This window comes from Orbicella franksi, chromosome 7 (assembly GCF_964199315.1).
Source record: "Orbicella franksi chromosome 7, jaOrbFran1.1, whole genome shotgun sequence".
In the NCBI taxonomy this organism is placed as follows: Eukaryota; Metazoa; Cnidaria; class Anthozoa; order Scleractinia; family Merulinidae; genus Orbicella; species Orbicella franksi.
In genome coordinates this window covers 29,653,876-29,678,846 of record NC_138151.1, presented here as the reverse complement: position 1 = coordinate 29,678,846, position 24,971 = coordinate 29,653,876, and the positions used below count along the sequence as shown (strand labels likewise).

Below are 24,971 nucleotides of genomic sequence, written 5' to 3'. Positions count from 1 at the left end.
AAACTAAAGATGTAACACCAGCAGTCAACTCTAGAATACAAAAAGTTGGCCATCGTTTGCGTTCTTCAAAATTACCAAAACTTGGTCATTTCATGTTGTTGTTTTGTAGAGGACGGCTACAAAATTTACAAAGGTTTATAACGCACATGCAGCTATTGTTTTGCTCATTTAAACCTTTTGTTTGGTGGTGTTCTCATTGCGTGCGTAAATAGAGAGACTGTGAACAGTCTATGCTGTTGCCGTCGTGCCTTGCTTAACCTCCTTACTACCTAGAAATGGAAGCTGTGACATTTAATGCCTTAAATGACTGTGTTTTTTGTTCTGGTCACATGATTTCCAAATTTAGTTGTGACTTTAAAGTTGTGAATGGGTCTGCAATGCAGCAAATATAGCAACATGGATGATAATTATAATTTAACAGGAAAGGCAAGAATTTCAACTTTATTGCATTGATCTATAGATAACAGGGAAGATTTTTCTTTCTCCCACCACTCTGTGCTCTCTCACCCATTTCTTCATCATGGTTCTTTCTTGCTTATTCTTCTCTCTCCACACACATTTTGTACCAATAAGTTACCTTTATTTACCTTATACTGTTCATTTGTTAATTTGTTTTGCAATGTCCAGGATAGCCAAGCATTGTTAAACGTCATCACTTCTGTATGCATTGTGTGTCATTTATGTCTCCACTTTTGTAAACCCTGCAGTGGACTAGCATCCCATTGAAGGATACTAGAAATAAACAAGTATATTAAATTAAGTATCTATGTACTCCTAGTCGCTTTGTGCTGTTGAAACCAGGGCTCGAAAAAAGTGTCGTCCAGAACAAGTAGAATTTTCTGTGGGGCAAGTACATTTTCATTCTCACTTGCCCAATAGGGCCTTGAGGCAAGTCATCTGCCAACTGAGTGAAAAAAAAACCTTGCCCAGGGCAAGCAAAATTTGAGGGCTACTTGTCTGAAAGCCAAGATGGATTTCCAAGGTTTTTTTTCTTTTTCTTTTTTTTGGAGCCCTGGAAACCCTAAGATGGTCTTTACTTGAAACCAATGCAGACTTTACCTCTTTTGTCCTTAAGAGTCCTTCTTTTGTACTTAAGAGTCCTTCCCATCATTTCCTGTACACCATATACCACATCTAGAGTCAATAAATTAAATTGCACACCCGTGCACAACATGTGCTGAAAAATATTCAATTTGGATCACGGTAAACTTTATTTGATTTTCCTTACACTATATTAATTGATATTTAATAAAGCCATCTTTCATTGGTAGGTGCATTCTCATTATCAACCTGGTTGCTTCAAGATTACACCATATTGACCTTAAAGTCTAAGGAGAGTGAGGCAGAAAATACTGTACAAGGTAAATGTTAACTATCGTTATTAGATAAGGATTTAATCTCAAGCCTACCGTATATCAATATTTTAAAACTATGATTGAAACTTTCTCTGGTTATCAATTTAGGTTAAAATGACTTTTCGGCTGCCTTAATAAATGATCAAAAAGACGCGAATAAATGAATGTATACAGCAAAAAGTGTGAAATAATACAAAATAAAAAAATATGCATAATTAAAGTGGTGACAGCAAAAAGGAATTTGGATAATAAAAAGAGACTAAATAAATTTAAAAGAACTGCATAATTGTCTCAGCAGTGGTTGAAAATTATTGTCCACTTCATTAGTCATGGCAGTGTATCATGACTTGAGAGTTTTCTGGAGGCATTTGCTTGTTTCTCCTTTAATTTATAATTCCAAGTAATGTCATTGCCGGAAATCTCGTGGTAAAGTTTGTTCCAAACACGAAAAAAGAACGTTTTATCAGAAATATCAAGCATTGCAACATTTCTCCTTTCAAATGTTTCAAACCACGCATGGTTGAACGATCATCAAATCAGCTTTGATAAATAAATCCTAATTAAGTAATTGACAAAGGTAATTGAAGGGGTGAGTGCAAAACCATGCTAAGTGACGATTTGGGTGAAAAAAAAAATTTTCGCGAAAGGGCTTGAATTTTTGCATGCGGTCTTCAATGTAATAGAAAAACGTGGTCCTGTATTTTTGTCGCTGGTTTTTGCTTCGTTTATAAAGACGCCGCTAGGAAAACCGAGTGGTTTTTCTGCATACGCAATATCTCGAAAACGAAGCGAAGCTTAGCGGAAAAACTACGGGACATTGTTAAACATACCTACACAAAACTGTATGGGAAATTTGGAGCGTTTTCGACAAAGTTCACTTTTGATTAAAATACCTAGCGCCCTTTTCCCGCCGAGGTCTTCAAATAAACGAAGCCGGACCTTTGTTATGATAAACAGAGCCGACCTTTTGTTATCATAGCCAAGCCAAGCCTTTGTTATAAGTCGAAGTCTCGCCTCGGTTTATTATAACAAAGGATCGGCCCGCCGCGACCGCAAGGACTTTGATTTTACTTAGAAACCAGCAAAATGTCAATTTCACGCAACTTAGATAAGCTCAAATTTATTGATTTCAGGTCAAAAGTGGTTAAAACGTTGACTCATGTTAACGCGCGACGGCAAGGATGTTGATTTCTCTTAGAGAGCAGCAAAATGGCAATTTCACGCAACGTAAAAGCTCAAAAATGTCGATTTCAGGTCTAAATAGGTAAAAATGCTGATTTCACGTTAACGCGTGACGGCAAGGATGTTGATTTCACTTAGAAAACAGCAAAATGTTAATTTCACGCAGCGTATAAGCTCAAAAATGTTGATTTCAGCTCTAAATAGGTCAAAATGCTGATTTCACGTTAACGCGTGACGGCAAGGATGTTGATTTCACTTAGAAAACAGCAAAATGTTAATTTCACGCAACGTATAAGCTCAAAAATGTTGATTTCAGGTTTAAATAGGTAAAATATGGCGGCCGGAAAATAGTGTTAACATCTGGAACTTACTTTGGTTATCTGAGACAATGACTATCTGCACTGAACAAATAAACATCAAATAAGCACTTTTCCAAATACAGCAACGTCTTAAATGGCTAAAAATCACGAGATAATACATATTTTTCGACAAACGCGATCGTAGCTTTATGTCACGCACCGCCTAACAGTTTAACAAATTAACCCTTCTGCGCAACGTACGGGTCTCCATACATCTGCATGTCCGCTGATCCCAGAAGTTCAAAACACTACAAATCATGCCGATATGAAATAAAATCAAAGCAACCTGGATCACAGATCTATGTTACAATCGATCGCTACTTGTTGGCCATTATTATCTTTAAATGAAAAAAGCCGAAACAGTCTAGTTACCAGTTCGAGAAACGCGAGCAGAACGTGATCGCAATGCATGCCGGGAAGGGTCTTTACACCTCGTGCGCGGGAAAACATGGCGGTCGATACAAGACAAATTTTATAAGTCAAAAACCAGTTCTCGCTTTCCAAACTTTGACACTAGCAACGCTTGGCAAATGGGCCACAACTCACGAGAGGGTATTTTTCTTGGGCAAGAACTGCTCTTGGACTTTGCTGCCTGGCTCGATCTGACTTCGAACGCCGATAACACGATTACGGTATATCAGCTACCTTCGAAGTGTCAGAACACATTTTGATTCTTTAAAACGTGCTGATGACTTACGGGTTTATCGAGGCTTTATGATGCCTCTCAACCACCAGGCAGGCACACAAGGTACTTTAACACAATGCTTAAGATATTAGTTGACAGAGCTCTAATGCGGCACATCTCTTTTTAGTTCGATGGTATTTCGTTTGCCGCTCGATCGATTCACGTGTTGTGCTCACGTCACAATAGCCGATGTAAACAATCTGTTCCCAGATTTCCGCTCTATATATGCTGTGAGATTTAATTTTGACTTCATACACTATAAACAGTCTGCCTGTTTGCTGTTCAACAAATAAACTCCTAAAGACATGGCTGGGAAAAGCCAAGTATTTTTGCATACGTTATAACTCGAAAACGAAGCAAAATCCAGCGACAAAAATACAGGGCCGCGTTTTTCTATTACATTGAAGACCACATGCAAAAATTCAAGCCCTTTCGCGAAAATTTTTTTTTTCACCCAAATCGTCACTTAGCATGGTTTTGCACTCACCCCTTCAATAAAGCTCTCTGCACGCATTGCAGGCCTATGATGAGGGAGCATTATAAAGCTCTCTGCACGCATTGCAGGCCTATGATGAGGGAGCATTGAAGGGGTGAGTGCAAAACCATGCTAAGTGACGATTTGGGTGAAAAAAAAAATTTTCGCGAAAGGGCTTGAATTTTTGCATGCGGTCTTCAATGTAATAGAAAAACGTGGTCCTGTATTTTTGTCGCTGGTTTTTGCTTCGTTTATAAAGACGCCGCTAGGAAAACCGAGTGGTTTTTCTGCATACGCAATATCTCGAAAACGAAGCGAAGCTTAGCGGAAAAACTACGGGACATTGTTAAACATACCTACACAAAACTGTATGGGAAATTTGGAGCGTTTTCGACAAAGTTCACTTTTGATTAAAATACCTAGCGCCCTTTTCCCGCCGAGGTCTTCAAATAAACGAAGCCGGACCTTTGTTATGATAAACAGAGCCGACCTTTTGTTATCATAGCCAAGCCAAGCCTTTGTTATAAGTCGAAGTCTCGCCTCGGTTTATTATAACAAAGGATCGGCCCGCCGCGACCGCAAGGACTTTGATTTTACTTAGAAACCAGCAAAATGTCAATTTCACGCAACTTAGATAAGCTCAAATTTATTGATTTCAGGTCAAAAGTGGTTAAAACGTTGACTCATGTTAACGCGCGACGGCAAGGATGTTGATTTCTCTTAGAGAGCAGCAAAATGGCAATTTCACGCAACGTAAAAGCTCAAAAATGTCGATTTCAGGTCTAAATAGGTAAAAATGCTGATTTCACGTTAACGCGTGACGGCAAGGATGTTGATTTCACTTAGAAAACAGCAAAATGTTAATTTCACGCAGCGTATAAGCTCAAAAATGTTGATTTCAGCTCTAAATAGGTCAAAATGCTGATTTCACGTTAACGCGTGACGGCAAGGATGTTGATTTCACTTAGAAAACAGCAAAATGTTAATTTCACGCAACGTATAAGCTCAAAAATGTTGATTTCAGGTTTAAATAGGTAAAATATGGCGGCCGGAAAATAGTGTTAACATCTGGAACTTACTTTGGTTATCTGAGACAATGACTATCTGCACTGAACAAATAAACATCAAATAAGCACTTTTCCAAATACAGCAACGTCTTAAATGGCTAAAAATCACGAGATAATACATATTTTTCGACAAACGCGATCGTAGCTTTATGTCACGCACCGCCTAACAGTTTAACAAATTAACCCTTCTGCGCAACGTACGGGTCTCCATACATCTGCATGTCCGCTGATCCCAGAAGTTCAAAACACTACAAATCATGCCGATATGAAATAAAATCAAAGCAACCTGGATCACAGATCTATGTTACAATCGATCGCTACTTGTTGGCCATTATTATCTTTAAATGAAAAAAGCCGAAACAGTCTAGTTACCAGTTCGAGAAACGCGAGCAGAACGTGATCGCAATGCATGCCGGGAAGGGTCTTTACACCTCGTGCGCGGGAAAACATGGCGGTCGATACAAGACAAATTTTATAAGTCAAAAACCAGTTCTCGCTTTCCAAACTTTGACACTAGCAACGCTTGGCAAATGGGCCACAACTCACGAGAGGGTATTTTTCTTGGGCAAGAACTGCTCTTGGACTTTGCTGCCTGGCTCGATCTGACTTCGAACGCCGATAACACGATTACGGTATATCAGCTACCTTCGAAGTGTCAGAACACATTTTGATTCTTTAAAACGTGCTGATGACTTACGGGTTTATCGAGGCTTTATGATGCCTCTCAACCACCAGGCAGGCACACAAGGTACTTTAACACAATGCTTAAGATATTAGTTGACAGAGCTCTAATGCGGCACATCTCTTTTTAGTTCGATGGTATTTCGTTTGCCGCTCGATCGATTCACGTGTTGTGCTCACGTCACAATAGCCGATGTAAACAATCTGTTCCCAGATTTCCGCTCTATATATGCTGTGAGATTTAATTTTGACTTCATACACTATAAACAGTCTGCCTGTTTGCTGTTCAACAAATAAACTCCTAAAGACATGGCTGGGAAAAGCCAAGTATTTTTGCATACGTTATAACTCGAAAACGAAGCAAAATCCAGCGACAAAAATACAGGGCCGCGTTTTTCTATTACATTGAAGACCACATGCAAAAATTCAAGCCCTTTCGCGAAAATTTTTTTTTTCACCCAAATCGTCACTTAGCATGGTTTTGCACTCACCCCTTCAATAAAGCTCTCTGCACGCATTGCAGGCCTATGATGAGGGAGCATTATAAAGCTCTCTGCACGCATTGCAGGCCTATGATGAGGGAGCATTGAAGGGGTGAGTGCAAAACCATGCTAAGTGACGATTTGGGTGAAAAAAAAAATTTTCGCGAAAGGGCTTGAATTTTTGCATGCGGTCTTCAATGTAATAGAAAAACGTGGTCCTGTATTTTTGTCGCTGGTTTTTGCTTCGTTTATAAAGACGCCGCTAGGAAAACCGAGTGGTTTTTCTGCATACGCAATATCTCGAAAACGAAGCGAAGCTTAGCGGAAAAACTACGGGACATTGTTAAACATACCTACACAAAACTGTATGGGAAATTTGGAGCGTTTTCGACAAAGTTCACTTTTGATTAAAATACCTAGCGCCCTTTTCCCGCCGAGGTCTTCAAATAAACGAAGCCGGACCTTTGTTATGATAAACAGAGCCGACCTTTTGTTATCATAGCCAAGCCAAGCCTTTGTTATAAGTCGAAGTCTCGCCTCGGTTTATTATAACAAAGGATCGGCCCGCCGCGACCGCAAGGACTTTGATTTTACTTAGAAACCAGCAAAATGTCAATTTCACGCAACTTAGATAAGCTCAAATTTATTGATTTCAGGTCAAAAGTGGTTAAAACGTTGACTCATGTTAACGCGCGACGGCAAGGATGTTGATTTCTCTTAGAGAGCAGCAAAATGGCAATTTCACGCAACGTAAAAGCTCAAAAATGTCGATTTCAGGTCTAAATAGGTAAAAATGCTGATTTCACGTTAACGCGTGACGGCAAGGATGTTGATTTCACTTAGAAAACAGCAAAATGTTAATTTCACGCAGCGTATAAGCTCAAAAATGTTGATTTCAGCTCTAAATAGGTCAAAATGCTGATTTCACGTTAACGCGTGACGGCAAGGATGTTGATTTCACTTAGAAAACAGCAAAATGTTAATTTCACGCAACGTATAAGCTCAAAAATGTTGATTTCAGGTTTAAATAGGTAAAATATGGCGGCCGGAAAATAGTGTTAACATCTGGAACTTACTTTGGTTATCTGAGACAATGACTATCTGCACTGAACAAATAAACATCAAATAAGCACTTTTCCAAATACAGCAACGTCTTAAATGGCTAAAAATCACGAGATAATACATATTTTTCGACAAACGCGATCGTAGCTTTATGTCACGCACCGCCTAACAGTTTAACAAATTAACCCTTCTGCGCAACGTACGGGTCTCCATACATCTGCATGTCCGCTGATCCCAGAAGTTCAAAACACTACAAATCATGCCGATATGAAATAAAATCAAAGCAACCTGGATCACAGATCTATGTTACAATCGATCGCTACTTGTTGGCCATTATTATCTTTAAATGAAAAAAGCCGAAACAGTCTAGTTACCAGTTCGAGAAACGCGAGCAGAACGTGATCGCAATGCATGCCGGGAAGGGTCTTTACACCTCGTGCGCGGGAAAACATGGCGGTCGATACAAGACAAATTTTATAAGTCAAAAACCAGTTCTCGCTTTCCAAACTTTGACACTAGCAACGCTTGGCAAATGGGCCACAACTCACGAGAGGGTATTTTTCTTGGGCAAGAACTGCTCTTGGACTTTGCTGCCTGGCTCGATCTGACTTCGAACGCCGATAACACGATTACGGTATATCAGCTACCTTCGAAGTGTCAGAACACATTTTGATTCTTTAAAACGTGCTGATGACTTACGGGTTTATCGAGGCTTTATGATGCCTCTCAACCACCAGGCAGGCACACAAGGTACTTTAACACAATGCTTAAGATATTAGTTGACAGAGCTCTAATGCGGCACATCTCTTTTTAGTTCGATGGTATTTCGTTTGCCGCTCGATCGATTCACGTGTTGTGCTCACGTCACAATAGCCGATGTAAACAATCTGTTCCCAGATTTCCGCTCTATATATGCTGTGAGATTTAATTTTGACTTCATACACTATAAACAGTCTGCCTGTTTGCTGTTCAACAAATAAACTCCTAAAGACATGGCTGGGAAAAGCCAAGTATTTTTGCATACGTTATAACTCGAAAACGAAGCAAAATCCAGCGACAAAAATACAGGGCCGCGTTTTTCTATTACATTGAAGACCACATGCAAAAATTCAAGCCCTTTCGCGAAAATTTTTTTTTTCACCCAAATCGTCACTTAGCATGGTTTTGCACTCACCCCTTCAATAAAGCTCTCTGCACGCATTGCAGGCCTATGATGAGGGAGCATTATAAAGCTCTCTGCACGCATTGCAGGCCTATGATGAGGGAGCATTGAAGGGGTGAGTGCAAAACCATGCTAAGTGACGATTTGGGTGAAAAAAAAAATTTTCGCGAAAGGGCTTGAATTTTTGCATGCGGTCTTCAATGTAATAGAAAAACGTGGTCCTGTATTTTTGTCGCTGGTTTTTGCTTCGTTTATAAAGACGCCGCTAGGAAAACCGAGTGGTTTTTCTGCATACGCAATATCTCGAAAACGAAGCGAAGCTTAGCGGAAAAACTACGGGACATTGTTAAACATACCTACACAAAACTGTATGGGAAATTTGGAGCGTTTTCGACAAAGTTCACTTTTGATTAAAATACCTAGCGCCCTTTTCCCGCCGAGGTCTTCAAATAAACGAAGCCGGACCTTTGTTATGATAAACAGAGCCGACCTTTTGTTATCATAGCCAAGCCAAGCCTTTGTTATAAGTCGAAGTCTCGCCTCGGTTTATTATAACAAAGGATCGGCCCGCCGCGACCGCAAGGACTTTGATTTTACTTAGAAACCAGCAAAATGTCAATTTCACGCAACTTAGATAAGCTCAAATTTATTGATTTCAGGTCAAAAGTGGTTAAAACGTTGACTCATGTTAACGCGCGACGGCAAGGATGTTGATTTCTCTTAGAGAGCAGCAAAATGGCAATTTCACGCAACGTAAAAGCTCAAAAATGTCGATTTCAGGTCTAAATAGGTAAAAATGCTGATTTCACGTTAACGCGTGACGGCAAGGATGTTGATTTCACTTAGAAAACAGCAAAATGTTAATTTCACGCAGCGTATAAGCTCAAAAATGTTGATTTCAGCTCTAAATAGGTCAAAATGCTGATTTCACGTTAACGCGTGACGGCAAGGATGTTGATTTCACTTAGAAAACAGCAAAATGTTAATTTCACGCAACGTATAAGCTCAAAAATGTTGATTTCAGGTTTAAATAGGTAAAATATGGCGGCCGGAAAATAGTGTTAACATCTGGAACTTACTTTGGTTATCTGAGACAATGACTATCTGCACTGAACAAATAAACATCAAATAAGCACTTTTCCAAATACAGCAACGTCTTAAATGGCTAAAAATCACGAGATAATACATATTTTTCGACAAACGCGATCGTAGCTTTATGTCACGCACCGCCTAACAGTTTAACAAATTAACCCTTCTGCGCAACGTACGGGTCTCCATACATCTGCATGTCCGCTGATCCCAGAAGTTCAAAACACTACAAATCATGCCGATATGAAATAAAATCAAAGCAACCTGGATCACAGATCTATGTTACAATCGATCGCTACTTGTTGGCCATTATTATCTTTAAATGAAAAAAGCCGAAACAGTCTAGTTACCAGTTCGAGAAACGCGAGCAGAACGTGATCGCAATGCATGCCGGGAAGGGTCTTTACACCTCGTGCGCGGGAAAACATGGCGGTCGATACAAGACAAATTTTATAAGTCAAAAACCAGTTCTCGCTTTCCAAACTTTGACACTAGCAACGCTTGGCAAATGGGCCACAACTCACGAGAGGGTATTTTTCTTGGGCAAGAACTGCTCTTGGACTTTGCTGCCTGGCTCGATCTGACTTCGAACGCCGATAACACGATTACGGTATATCAGCTACCTTCGAAGTGTCAGAACACATTTTGATTCTTTAAAACGTGCTGATGACTTACGGGTTTATCGAGGCTTTATGATGCCTCTCAACCACCAGGCAGGCACACAAGGTACTTTAACACAATGCTTAAGATATTAGTTGACAGAGCTCTAATGCGGCACATCTCTTTTTAGTTCGATGGTATTTCGTTTGCCGCTCGATCGATTCACGTGTTGTGCTCACGTCACAATAGCCGATGTAAACAATCTGTTCCCAGATTTCCGCTCTATATATGCTGTGAGATTTAATTTTGACTTCATACACTATAAACAGTCTGCCTGTTTGCTGTTCAACAAATAAACTCCTAAAGACATGGCTGGGAAAAGCCAAGTATTTTTGCATACGTTATAACTCGAAAACGAAGCAAAATCCAGCGACAAAAATACAGGGCCGCGTTTTTCTATTACATTGAAGACCACATGCAAAAATTCAAGCCCTTTCGCGAAAATTTTTTTTTTCACCCAAATCGTCACTTAGCATGGTTTTGCACTCACCCCTTCAATAAAGCTCTCTGCACGCATTGCAGGCCTATGATGAGGGAGCATTATAAAGCTCTCTGCACGCATTGCAGGCCTATGATGAGGGAGCATTGAAGGGGTGAGTGCAAAACCATGCTAAGTGACGATTTGGGTGAAAAAAAAAATTTTCGCGAAAGGGCTTGAATTTTTGCATGCGGTCTTCAATGTAATAGAAAAACGTGGTCCTGTATTTTTGTCGCTGGTTTTTGCTTCGTTTATAAAGACGCCGCTAGGAAAACCGAGTGGTTTTTCTGCATACGCAATATCTCGAAAACGAAGCGAAGCTTAGCGGAAAAACTACGGGACATTGTTAAACATACCTACACAAAACTGTATGGGAAATTTGGAGCGTTTTCGACAAAGTTCACTTTTGATTAAAATACCTAGCGCCCTTTTCCCGCCGAGGTCTTCAAATAAACGAAGCCGGACCTTTGTTATGATAAACAGAGCCGACCTTTTGTTATCATAGCCAAGCCAAGCCTTTGTTATAAGTCGAAGTCTCGCCTCGGTTTATTATAACAAAGGATCGGCCCGCCGCGACCGCAAGGACTTTGATTTTACTTAGAAACCAGCAAAATGTCAATTTCACGCAACTTAGATAAGCTCAAATTTATTGATTTCAGGTCAAAAGTGGTTAAAACGTTGACTCATGTTAACGCGCGACGGCAAGGATGTTGATTTCTCTTAGAGAGCAGCAAAATGGCAATTTCACGCAACGTAAAAGCTCAAAAATGTCGATTTCAGGTCTAAATAGGTAAAAATGCTGATTTCACGTTAACGCGTGACGGCAAGGATGTTGATTTCACTTAGAAAACAGCAAAATGTTAATTTCACGCAGCGTATAAGCTCAAAAATGTTGATTTCAGCTCTAAATAGGTCAAAATGCTGATTTCACGTTAACGCGTGACGGCAAGGATGTTGATTTCACTTAGAAAACAGCAAAATGTTAATTTCACGCAACGTATAAGCTCAAAAATGTTGATTTCAGGTTTAAATAGGTAAAATATGGCGGCCGGAAAATAGTGTTAACATCTGGAACTTACTTTGGTTATCTGAGACAATGACTATCTGCACTGAACAAATAAACATCAAATAAGCACTTTTCCAAATACAGCAACGTCTTAAATGGCTAAAAATCACGAGATAATACATATTTTTCGACAAACGCGATCGTAGCTTTATGTCACGCACCGCCTAACAGTTTAACAAATTAACCCTTCTGCGCAACGTACGGGTCTCCATACATCTGCATGTCCGCTGATCCCAGAAGTTCAAAACACTACAAATCATGCCGATATGAAATAAAATCAAAGCAACCTGGATCACAGATCTATGTTACAATCGATCGCTACTTGTTGGCCATTATTATCTTTAAATGAAAAAAGCCGAAACAGTCTAGTTACCAGTTCGAGAAACGCGAGCAGAACGTGATCGCAATGCATGCCGGGAAGGGTCTTTACACCTCGTGCGCGGGAAAACATGGCGGTCGATACAAGACAAATTTTATAAGTCAAAAACCAGTTCTCGCTTTCCAAACTTTGACACTAGCAACGCTTGGCAAATGGGCCACAACTCACGAGAGGGTATTTTTCTTGGGCAAGAACTGCTCTTGGACTTTGCTGCCTGGCTCGATCTGACTTCGAACGCCGATAACACGATTACGGTATATCAGCTACCTTCGAAGTGTCAGAACACATTTTGATTCTTTAAAACGTGCTGATGACTTACGGGTTTATCGAGGCTTTATGATGCCTCTCAACCACCAGGCAGGCACACAAGGTACTTTAACACAATGCTTAAGATATTAGTTGACAGAGCTCTAATGCGGCACATCTCTTTTTAGTTCGATGGTATTTCGTTTGCCGCTCGATCGATTCACGTGTTGTGCTCACGTCACAATAGCCGATGTAAACAATCTGTTCCCAGATTTCCGCTCTATATATGCTGTGAGATTTAATTTTGACTTCATACACTATAAACAGTCTGCCTGTTTGCTGTTCAACAAATAAACTCCTAAAGACATGGCTGGGAAAAGCCAAGTATTTTTGCATACGTTATAACTCGAAAACGAAGCAAAATCCAGCGACAAAAATACAGGGCCGCGTTTTTCTATTACATTGAAGACCACATGCAAAAATTCAAGCCCTTTCGCGAAAATTTTTTTTTTCACCCAAATCGTCACTTAGCATGGTTTTGCACTCACCCCTTCAATAAAGCTCTCTGCACGCATTGCAGGCCTATGATGAGGGAGCATTATAAAGCTCTCTGCACGCATTGCAGGCCTATGATGAGGGAGCATTGAAGGGGTGAGTGCAAAACCATGCTAAGTGACGATTTGGGTGAAAAAAAAAATTTTCGCGAAAGGGCTTGAATTTTTGCATGCGGTCTTCAATGTAATAGAAAAACGTGGTCCTGTATTTTTGTCGCTGGTTTTTGCTTCGTTTATAAAGACGCCGCTAGGAAAACCGAGTGGTTTTTCTGCATACGCAATATCTCGAAAACGAAGCGAAGCTTAGCGGAAAAACTACGGGACATTGTTAAACATACCTACACAAAACTGTATGGGAAATTTGGAGCGTTTTCGACAAAGTTCACTTTTGATTAAAATACCTAGCGCCCTTTTCCCGCCGAGGTCTTCAAATAAACGAAGCCGGACCTTTGTTATGATAAACAGAGCCGACCTTTTGTTATCATAGCCAAGCCAAGCCTTTGTTATAAGTCGAAGTCTCGCCTCGGTTTATTATAACAAAGGATCGGCCCGCCGCGACCGCAAGGACTTTGATTTTACTTAGAAACCAGCAAAATGTCAATTTCACGCAACTTAGATAAGCTCAAATTTATTGATTTCAGGTCAAAAGTGGTTAAAACGTTGACTCATGTTAACGCGCGACGGCAAGGATGTTGATTTCTCTTAGAGAGCAGCAAAATGGCAATTTCACGCAACGTAAAAGCTCAAAAATGTCGATTTCAGGTCTAAATAGGTAAAAATGCTGATTTCACGTTAACGCGTGACGGCAAGGATGTTGATTTCACTTAGAAAACAGCAAAATGTTAATTTCACGCAGCGTATAAGCTCAAAAATGTTGATTTCAGCTCTAAATAGGTCAAAATGCTGATTTCACGTTAACGCGTGACGGCAAGGATGTTGATTTCACTTAGAAAACAGCAAAATGTTAATTTCACGCAACGTATAAGCTCAAAAATGTTGATTTCAGGTTTAAATAGGTAAAATATGGCGGCCGGAAAATAGTGTTAACATCTGGAACTTACTTTGGTTATCTGAGACAATGACTATCTGCACTGAACAAATAAACATCAAATAAGCACTTTTCCAAATACAGCAACGTCTTAAATGGCTAAAAATCACGAGATAATACATATTTTTCGACAAACGCGATCGTAGCTTTATGTCACGCACCGCCTAACAGTTTAACAAATTAACCCTTCTGCGCAACGTACGGGTCTCCATACATCTGCATGTCCGCTGATCCCAGAAGTTCAAAACACTACAAATCATGCCGATATGAAATAAAATCAAAGCAACCTGGATCACAGATCTATGTTACAATCGATCGCTACTTGTTGGCCATTATTATCTTTAAATGAAAAAAGCCGAAACAGTCTAGTTACCAGTTCGAGAAACGCGAGCAGAACGTGATCGCAATGCATGCCGGGAAGGGTCTTTACACCTCGTGCGCGGGAAAACATGGCGGTCGATACAAGACAAATTTTATAAGTCAAAAACCAGTTCTCGCTTTCCAAACTTTGACACTAGCAACGCTTGGCAAATGGGCCACAACTCACGAGAGGGTATTTTTCTTGGGCAAGAACTGCTCTTGGACTTTGCTGCCTGGCTCGATCTGACTTCGAACGCCGATAACACGATTACGGTATATCAGCTACCTTCGAAGTGTCAGAACACATTTTGATTCTTTAAAACGTGCTGATGACTTACGGGTTTATCGAGGCTTTATGATGCCTCTCAACCACCAGGCAGGCACACAAGGTACTTTAACACAATGCTTAAGATATTAGTTGACAGAGCTCTAATGCGGCACATCTCTTTTTAGTTCGATGGTATTTCGTTTGCCGCTCGATCGATTCACGTGTTGTGCTCACGTCACAATAGCCGATGTAAACAATCTGTTCCCAGATTTCCGCTCTATATATGCTGTGAGATTTAATTTTGACTTCATACACTATAAACAGTCTGCCTGTTTGCTGTTCAACAAATAAACTCCTAAAGACATGGCTGGGAAAAGCCAAGTATTTTTGCATACGTTATAACTCGAAAACGAAGCAAAATCCAGCGACAAAAATACAGGGCCGCGTTTTTCTATTACATTGAAGACCACATGCAAAAATTCAAGCCCTTTCGCGAAAATTTTTTTTTTCACCCAAATCGTCACTTAGCATGGTTTTGCACTCACCCCTTCAATAAAGCTCTCTGCACGCATTGCAGGCCTATGATGAGGGAGCATTATAAAGCTCTCTGCACGCATTGCAGGCCTATGATGAGGGAGCATTGAAGGGGTGAGTGCAAAACCATGCTAAGTGACGATTTGGGTGAAAAAAAAAATTTTCGCGAAAGGGCTTGAATTTTTGCATGCGGTCTTCAATGTAATAGAAAAACGTGGTCCTGTATTTTTGTCGCTGGTTTTTGCTTCGTTTATAAAGACGCCGCTAGGAAAACCGAGTGGTTTTTCTGCATACGCAATATCTCGAAAACGAAGCGAAGCTTAGCGGAAAAACTACGGGACATTGTTAAACATACCTACACAAAACTGTATGGGAAATTTGGAGCGTTTTCGACAAAGTTCACTTTTGATTAAAATACCTAGCGCCCTTTTCCCGCCGAGGTCTTCAAATAAACGAAGCCGGACCTTTGTTATGATAAACAGAGCCGACCTTTTGTTATCATAGCCAAGCCAAGCCTTTGTTATAAGTCGAAGTCTCGCCTCGGTTTATTATAACAAAGGATCGGCCCGCCGCGACCGCAAGGACTTTGATTTTACTTAGAAACCAGCAAAATGTCAATTTCACGCAACTTAGATAAGCTCAAATTTATTGATTTCAGGTCAAAAGTGGTTAAAACGTTGACTCATGTTAACGCGCGACGGCAAGGATGTTGATTTCTCTTAGAGAGCAGCAAAATGGCAATTTCACGCAACGTAAAAGCTCAAAAATGTCGATTTCAGGTCTAAATAGGTAAAAATGCTGATTTCACGTTAACGCGTGACGGCAAGGATGTTGATTTCACTTAGAAAACAGCAAAATGTTAATTTCACGCAGCGTATAAGCTCAAAAATGTTGATTTCAGCTCTAAATAGGTCAAAATGCTGATTTCACGTTAACGCGTGACGGCAAGGATGTTGATTTCACTTAGAAAACAGCAAAATGTTAATTTCACGCAACGTATAAGCTCAAAAATGTTGATTTCAGGTTTAAATAGGTAAAATATGGCGGCCGGAAAATAGTGTTAACATCTGGAACTTACTTTGGTTATCTGAGACAATGACTATCTGCACTGAACAAATAAACATCAAATAAGCACTTTTCCAAATACAGCAACGTCTTAAATGGCTAAAAATCACGAGATAATACATATTTTTCGACAAACGCGATCGTAGCTTTATGTCACGCACCGCCTAACAGTTTAACAAATTAACCCTTCTGCGCAACGTACGGGTCTCCATACATCTGCATGTCCGCTGATCCCAGAAGTTCAAAACACTACAAATCATGCCGATATGAAATAAAATCAAAGCAACCTGGATCACAGATCTATGTTACAATCGATCGCTACTTGTTGGCCATTATTATCTTTAAATGAAAAAAGCCGAAACAGTCTAGTTACCAGTTCGAGAAACGCGAGCAGAACGTGATCGCAATGCATGCCGGGAAGGGTCTTTACACCTCGTGCGCGGGAAAACATGGCGGTCGATACAAGACAAATTTTATAAGTCAAAAACCAGTTCTCGCTTTCCAAACTTTGACACTAGCAACGCTTGGCAAATGGGCCACAACTCACGAGAGGGTATTTTTCTTGGGCAAGAACTGCTCTTGGACTTTGCTGCCTGGCTCGATCTGACTTCGAACGCCGATAACACGATTACGGTATATCAGCTACCTTCGAAGTGTCAGAACACATTTTGATTCTTTAAAACGTGCTGATGACTTACGGGTTTATCGAGGCTTTATGATGCCTCTCAACCACCAGGCAGGCACACAAGGTACTTTAACACAATGCTTAAGATATTAGTTGACAGAGCTCTAATGCGGCACATCTCTTTTTAGTTCGATGGTATTTCGTTTGCCGCTCGATCGATTCACGTGTTGTGCTCACGTCACAATAGCCGATGTAAACAATCTGTTCCCAGATTTCCGCTCTATATATGCTGTGAGATTTAATTTTGACTTCATACACTATAAACAGTCTGCCTGTTTGCTGTTCAACAAATAAACTCCTAAAGACATGGCTGGGAAAAGCCAAGTATTTTTGCATACGTTATAACTCGAAAACGAAGCAAAATCCAGCGACAAAAATACAGGGCCGCGTTTTTCTATTACATTGAAGACCACATGCAAAAATTCAAGCCCTTTCGCGAAAATTTTTTTTTTCACCCAAATCGTCACTTAGCATGGTTTTGCACTCACCCCTTCAATAAAGCTCTCTGCACGCATTGCAGGCCTATGATGAGGGAGCATTATAAAGCTCTCTGCACGCATTGCAGGCCTATGATGAGGGAGCATTGAAGGGGTGAGTGCAAAACCATGCTAAGTGACGATTTGGGTGAAAAAAAAAATTTTCGCGAAAGGGCTTGAATTTTTGCATGCGGTCTTCAATGTAATAGAAAAACGTGGTCCTGTATTTTTGTCGCTGGTTTTTGCTTCGTTTATAAAGACGCCGCTAGGAAAACCGAGTGGTTTTTCTGCATACGCAATATCTCGAAAACGAAGCGAAGCTTAGCGGAAAAACTACGGGACATTGTTAAACATACCTACACAAAACTGTATGGGAAATTTGGAGCGTTTTCGACAAAGTTCACTTTTGATTAAAATACCTAGCGCCCTTTTCCCGCCGAGGTCTTCAAATAAACGAAGCCGGACCTTTGTTATGATAAACAGAGCCGACCTTTTGTTATCATAGCCAAGCCAAGCCTTTGTTATAAGTCGAAGTCTCGCCTCGGTTTATTATAACAAAGGATCGGCCCGCCGCGACCGCAAGGACTTTGATTTTACTTAGAAACCAGCAAAATGTCAATTTCACGCAACTTAGATAAGCTCAAATTTATTGATTTCAGGTCAAAAGTGGTTAAAACGTTGACTCATGTTAACGCGCGACGGCAAGGATGTTGATTTCTCTTAGAGAGCAGCAAAATGGCAATTTCACGCAACGTAAAAGCTCAAAAATGTCGATTTCAGGTCTAAATAGGTAAAAATGCTGATTTCACGTTAACGCGTGACGGCAAGGATGTTGATTTCACTTAGAAAACAGCAAAATGTTAATTTCACGCAGCGTATAAGCTCAAAAATGTTGATTTCAGCTCTAAATAGGTCAAAATGCTGATTTCACGTTAACGCGTGACGGCAAGGATGTTGATTTCACTTAGAAAACAGCAAAATGTTAATTTCACGCAACGTATAAGCTCAAAAATGTTGATTTCAGGTTTAAATAGGTAAAATATGGCGGCCGGAAAATAGTGTTAACATCTGGAACTTACTTTGGTTATCTGAGACAATGACTATCTGCACTGAACAAATAAACATCAAATAAGCACTTTTCCAAATACAGCAACGTCTTAAATGGCTAAAAATCACGAGATAATACATATTTTTCGACAAACGCGATCGTAGCTTTATGTCACGCACCGCCTAACAGTTTAACAAATTAACCCTTCTGCGCAACGTACGGGTCTCCATACATCTGCATGTCCGCTGATCCCAGAAGTTCAAAACACTACAAATCATGCCGATATGAAATAAAATCAAAGCAACCTGGATCACAGATCTATGTTACAATCGATCGCTACTTGTTGGCCATTATTATCTTTAAATGAAAAAAGCCGAAACAGTCTAGTTACCAGTTCGAGAAACGCGAGCAGAACGTGATCGCAATGCATGCCGGGAAGGGTCTTTACACCTCGTGCGCGGGAAAACATGGCGGTCGATACAAGACAAATTTTATAAGTCAAAAACCAGTTCTCGCTTTCCAAACTTTGACACTAGCAACGCTTGGCAAATGGGCCACAACTCACGAGAGGGTATTTTTCTTGGGCAAGAACTGCTCTTGGACTTTGCTGCCTGGCTCGATCTGACTTCGAACGCCGATAACACGATTACGGTATATCAGCTACCTTCGAAGTGTCAGAACACATTTTGATTCTTTAAAACGTGCTGATGACTTACGGGTTTATCGAGGCTTTATGATGCCTCTCAACCACCAGGCAGGCACACAAGGTACTTTAACACAATGCTTAAGATATCAGTTGACAGAGCTCTAATGCGGCACATCTCTTTTTAGTTCGATGGTATTTCGTTTGCCGCTCGATCGATTCACGTGTTGTGCTCACGTCACAATAGCCGATGTAAACAATCTGTTCCCAGATTTCCGCTCTATATATGCTGTGAGATTTAATTTTGACTTCATACACTATAAACAGTCTGCCTGTTTGCTGTTCAACAAATAAACTCCTAAAGACATGGCTGGGAAAAGCCAAGTATTTTTGCATACGTTATAACTCGAAAACGAAGCAAAATCCAGCGACAAAAATACAGGGCCGCGTTTTTCTATTACATTGAAGACCACATGCAAAAATTCAAGCCCTTTCGCGAAAATTTTTTTTTTCACCCAAATCGTCACTTAGCATGGTTTTGCACTCACCCCTTCAATTATTGTGTGCAAAATAACTCCTGAGTCATGGCACAGTGCCATGACTAATGAGGCAGACAATAATTCTAGACTACCACTAAAACAGTCTGCTATTCTTTTAAATTAGTATCTTTTCATTATCCGAATTTCCATTTGATGTCACCATTTTAAATATGCAATTTTATTCTGTATCATTTCAGACTTTTTGTTGTATATTCAGTGATTGGCATCTTTTTGATCATTCATAATTAAGGATGTAGGTTGGCAGTTGAAAGCTTATTTTAACCTAAATTTTCAACCAGAGAGTGTTTTAATAGCTTTAATATGTTTTACTCTGTTTGCTCGACTGTTTTTTTTTTTTTAATATCAATATTGTTTTTCTACAATACTGTCAGTATGTTATAAATTTTAAAATATAACCAGGATTGGAAATAACAGCTAGACAAGTTAGATAATCTGACCTGATTAGGTATTTGGCCAGGCAAATACCTACCTACCAGTAGGAGCGGGATGTGCATTCTCAATGAGCCGTTCATGGCGGCATTGCTTTCAATAGAGCTACTGAGCAGTTGTATTCCAAAGGTCAGCAAACTGTAAGCTTTATTGTAGCTAAACCTAAAACATTGTGGGCTTTGTTACCTTCAGAGCGTTATAATGAACCATAGCATTGGTGCAAAGTATTAAAGCTCTATTCATATTTAGGATGTTACATGTGCTTGGATTAAGCTGTTCAGTAGCACAGCCTTTTCTACTGGCTTACCAGCAGACGAGCATCTACATATAAAAGCTCAAACAACCGTTCAGAGTCCACTTTGAGTTCATCTATTAGCAACATAGCTATTAATTTTGTAAATCTATCGTTAAATTGTTGTAAACCTTCCATGGCTCTCCCACGCCACTCTTCGATCACTACTCGGATCATAACCAGAGTTGAGGACTTATAGAAGCTCTCCAGCAAAGTCCTCAAACTTCATCTTCAAGCTCTGAATTTGCCAATAACAGGCTCCTAAGGGCAACTCCTTGCCTGGCTCAAGCGAGCATCGACGGTAAAGGTCAGTCAATTCAAATGAAGACCTGGTCCGTCTCAATGCACTCGTCCTTAGGTGAACAACACAGCTACGCAACAGCAGTCCACTGCAGCTGGTGGAATCGATGCCACACAAAGCTGGAAACTCAGCATTCTGGAGGACAGCACCCCTCCGGCCATGCTTCACTGTCTTCTATCGAGGACATGCTGAAGTCCGATGCAGAGGAGGATCTCTTCCATACCAATCAGTCTATCAATCAACAAGACACCCTTAGCCCAGTGCAGCGTTCTGTCATTGAGGACATTGTCTCCCAGTCTGTGCGCAGCACTTCGCACGCTGTTTGTACAAACGGCACCTTCAACCTGATGCCCTCCAACCAAACTCTCACTGCTTCCTTTGGGTCTTTCAAGGCCAGTGGACTGAAATATGAGGGGGAAAAAATACTCCAGGATGAGTACATTGATCTTGCCTTACTCTTTCCCAGACCCATGAAATTCAGCTTTACTTAGACTACTCGTCCTCAGGTCTGATGGGTTCCCTGTTCACCTTGGTTAGGAAAAGAAAACCTGTTATAGACTCATTTCAGAAGTGGCTGGAGGCCTACATGGTGTACATGTTGGTAATTGTAACTGCCTATCCAAGACAGGCCCTAATGAGCTTATTTTAAAGTACCAGCAGATAACTAGTCGACCGGTAACTAAATTCAAAGGTCTGGCTTGGCTTTTGTACAACCAGCAGTTTCATCACCGTGCCTCTTCCAATTTGTCCCTTGAGTAGGACAAAGTAGACCTTGAGTTAGGGACAGAGACCTTCTCAGGCCTAGCTAAACCCCATTGTGGTATCTGCTCGAGTGCCTATTATGCTGAAGATATCTGTCCTTCCGCTGACCCCTACAGAAAACAGCGTCATCCCCAGACGGTGTGCTTTGACTTCAACAAGTCCTCTGGGTGCCAGCGCCGAAACTGCAGCTACCACACGTGTGCCGCGGCTGCCACTCCAACAGCCATGCTGTCCAAGACTGCCCTCAGCAACAATCCAGTGGTTCAGCCTAGAACGCGGGAGTCCCCAGACCTAGTGAGTGAGCCAAGAAGTACAGTGGACCAGCAGAGGCATCATCAGAAGCAAATAGTATCTTCACCTATTGACATTTATCCCTTTAGATTTAGAATTAACTGATCATCCAGATATTAATTTTGTCTTTAATTTAAAGTATGCTTAAAGAAGACGTTCGTATTGGTTATTGTGGGCCACATTCAACATGGATTTTCCCCAACCGTATCTCTGTGACGCAGCACCCTGATATAGTTTCTTCCAACCTGCAAAAGGAAGTGAATTTAGGACAGTTAGCTGGCCCCTATCCTGCCCCTTCCTTAGGAAATTTCCAATGTCATCCAGTGGGAGTTATTCCTAAAAAAAACACTCATCTGACTGGCAAACTATCTATCACCTCTCCTACCCACAGGGAAATAATATAAATGGCCAAATTGCCAAGGACCCCAATTCCCTGAGTTATTTTTGGGTAGACAATGCAATTCATATCCCCCAGTTCCTGGGAAAGGAAGCCTTTATGGCTAAGACTGATCTTAAATCAGCCTTTCCCCTTAAACCAATCCACCCCAATGACTGGGACTTACTGGGTATTCTTTGGAAATCTCAATACTATGTGGACATGTACTTACCCTTTGGGCTTCGCGCGCAGTGCCCCATTCATTTTAAATCTGCTCTCCGATGGGCTCGAATGGATCCTAAAACATAACTATGGTCTCCAGCGTGTCATTCACATCCTGGATGACTTCTCCATTGCTGAAAGTTCTAGATTAGCTTGTCTCACTAGCTTCAGCACTCTTCTATGGGTGTTCATGTTACTTAGGGCAGTAGTAGTGTCCAAGGCCATAAGCCCCTCCCAAGGAATAGAATTTATGGGGATCGTTTTAGATAGCATTTACATGGAGGCCTGCTTACCACAGGACAAAGGTTCAAGGACTTATGACTTGCTGACATCCTTCAATAAATGCTGCTCCATGCACCTGGTTGAGTTACAATCACTCATTGGAACTCTCCAGTTTGCATGTAAAATGGTAGTCCCTGGCAGGACCTTCCTTCAAGGCATGATTAATTTGGCTAAAGGTGTCCCTAGTCATTTTCATCACATAAAGCTTAATGAGGAGTTTTTTAGGGACCTCGAAATGTGGAAAGTTTTCCTCTCCAAATGGAACAGGCACTCCCTTTTTCTTGAGTCCACCACTACCCCTACTCCAGACCTAGAGCTCTACACTGACACAGCGGGCTCCGTGGGGTTTGGTGGTTATTTTCAGGGAAAGTGGTTCCAGGGCACTGGCCTCCTCATATGCTTTTGAACCAAGAGCATCGAGTGGCAAGAACTCTTCCCCATCGTTGTTGCCTGTGCTATATGGCACCCAATTTTTAAGGGTAAACGTTTGCAGTTTTGGTGTGGTAATCAGTCAGTGGTATCTATCATAAATTTGGGGCATTCAAAAGCTCCCCTTATCATGGAACTGGTCAGAAAGCTTGTTCTCCTATCCATGAAACATAATTTTCTCGTAAAGGCCTGTCATGTCCCTGGGGTTTCAAATAAGATTGCTCATGCCCTCTCCCGCTTTCAGATGTAGTGTTTCTGGGCCCTCACACCCGACGCTGACCAGATTCCTTGTACCATCTCGCCTTCACTAATGACCCTTTGAGAGAGGAAGTGCTCACTTATGCTTCTTGAGGTTTTTCCAAGAACACAAATTGAGCCTACAGCTGTGGAGAAAAATGCTTTTTACAATTCTGCCTGATGAATCGCCTCCTAGGTCTAAACAGAGATGTACTACCTGCCTCCATGGGGACACTTAATTATTTTGCCTTCCATCTCACTAGAATGGTGCATCATAGCACAATTAAACTCTATTATTTTAGCAGCTGTTCACAACCTTCATATTACTGCTGGGTACAGTGACCCTCTGAAGGGCAAGCTTCTTCTCCCCAAGGTTTTACACAGTAGTCTCTGCTACCAAGGTTAACAGCATATTTGCCGTCAACCAGTTACCACTCAGGTGCTTTCAGCAATCTGTCCTATATTGCAATCATGGCTTAGCCCCCGGGATTTCTCTATGATCTGGGCCGCCTTTAATTTAGCTTTTTTCGCCTTCCTGCATTGCAGTGAATTTATCTACAACAGTGTCCGCAAATTTAGACCGCTTTTTGATCTCTGTACCAGTTGCATAGCCTTTGATCCAACCCTGGCATGCCCGCAGCGCATGACGGTGCAGCTAAAATCGTCAAAAACAGATGTTTACAGGCGAGGGTAATCGATCGCACTTTGTCCACCCTTTGTGCCATGTCGGCTATGCAAGAGTACTTTCTCTTAGCACGGCCACAACAGGGTCCCTTATTTTACTTCTAGTCAGGTAGTTTTCTTACCCGGGGAGCAGATTCCCACCTTTTACGGGACAGTTTGAGAGTCTCAGGTCTTCCTTACCATAGTTTAAAGGGCCATAGCTTCCGCATAGGTGCTGTGTTGGTTGCTGCTGCCAGCCTTCCAGATGGGCTTATTAAAGTCTACATAATTATAAGGGCTCAAACAACTGTTCAACCAACTGTTCTAAGCAACTTAGCTATTACTTATTGTAAATCTATCATTAAATTTTTCCCTCCGTCATCCCTTCCTTTGGAGATGAGGTTGGTCATGTATTCCTGCATAATAAACAAAGGGTCACTCCTGTGTGGTGCGGTTAAGTCTGCGCAGCGACTTCCCCCAAGCTTGTTTTTTTCATCGCCTTTTAACATCACTTGCTAACCAATTCTCTTGTCCAATCCAGCACATGCTGTCTGTCATTCAGCTCATAGTGCTGGGGAGATAAGTGAGGTTGTTTGTCACGCTATCATAAAGTCGCATGGGCTAACCAAATGTAAGGCATTGTTCCCCCATTAACGCCATCAGAAGTTGTTTGTATTTGATTAATAGCTCTGGTTGAATTGCAAGTCGCCACAGTTAACTCGCTTTTGTTAGGAACAACGACGTTAATAAATTTTTTCACTTGAATTAAATCAGTGCAGGGAAAGAAAAAGCAGAAATTTGAGAGGGGAGTTTGAATGATTATGAAATTGCAAAGGCACGGAGGGAGCATGAACAGTTTTGAATTCGGGGAACAAGGAGAGGCTGAGTGTTTTGGAGCTTTCTGAAGGCAGGGGTTTAGATACTAATGCTGCCCGTGGTAGGGTATAAATATTTTCTGGAATCACCCATTATGTAAGATTGTTTCAAACTTCGAAAGATCATTGTCCCTGTTCTCCGT

At 41.0% G+C, this 24,971-nt stretch overlaps 1 long non-coding RNA gene across 10 annotated transcripts; it reads left to right on the top strand.

Annotated features, from left to right (window-relative positions):
* The first annotated feature begins 1,935 nt into the window (after positions 1 to 1,935).
* Positions 1,936 to 19,669, top strand: LOC145493774 (uncharacterized). 10 transcript variants are annotated; one of them, XR_014050164.1, is made up of 9 exons: positions 1,936 to 2,619; positions 2,742 to 4,836; positions 4,959 to 7,063; positions 7,186 to 9,290; positions 9,413 to 11,517; positions 11,640 to 13,744; positions 13,867 to 15,971; positions 16,094 to 18,198; positions 18,321 to 19,669. It is a non-coding gene; the product is annotated as an uncharacterized LOC145493774 (long non-coding RNA). The 10 variants fall into 10 exon arrangements; XR_014050156.1 differs by having other exon boundaries at positions 2,588 to 2,609; positions 2,732 to 4,836; XR_014050155.1 differs by lacking the exon at positions 1,936 to 2,619 and having other exon boundaries at positions 2,641 to 4,836.
* The last annotated feature ends 5,302 nt before the right edge of the window (positions 19,670 to 24,971 follow it).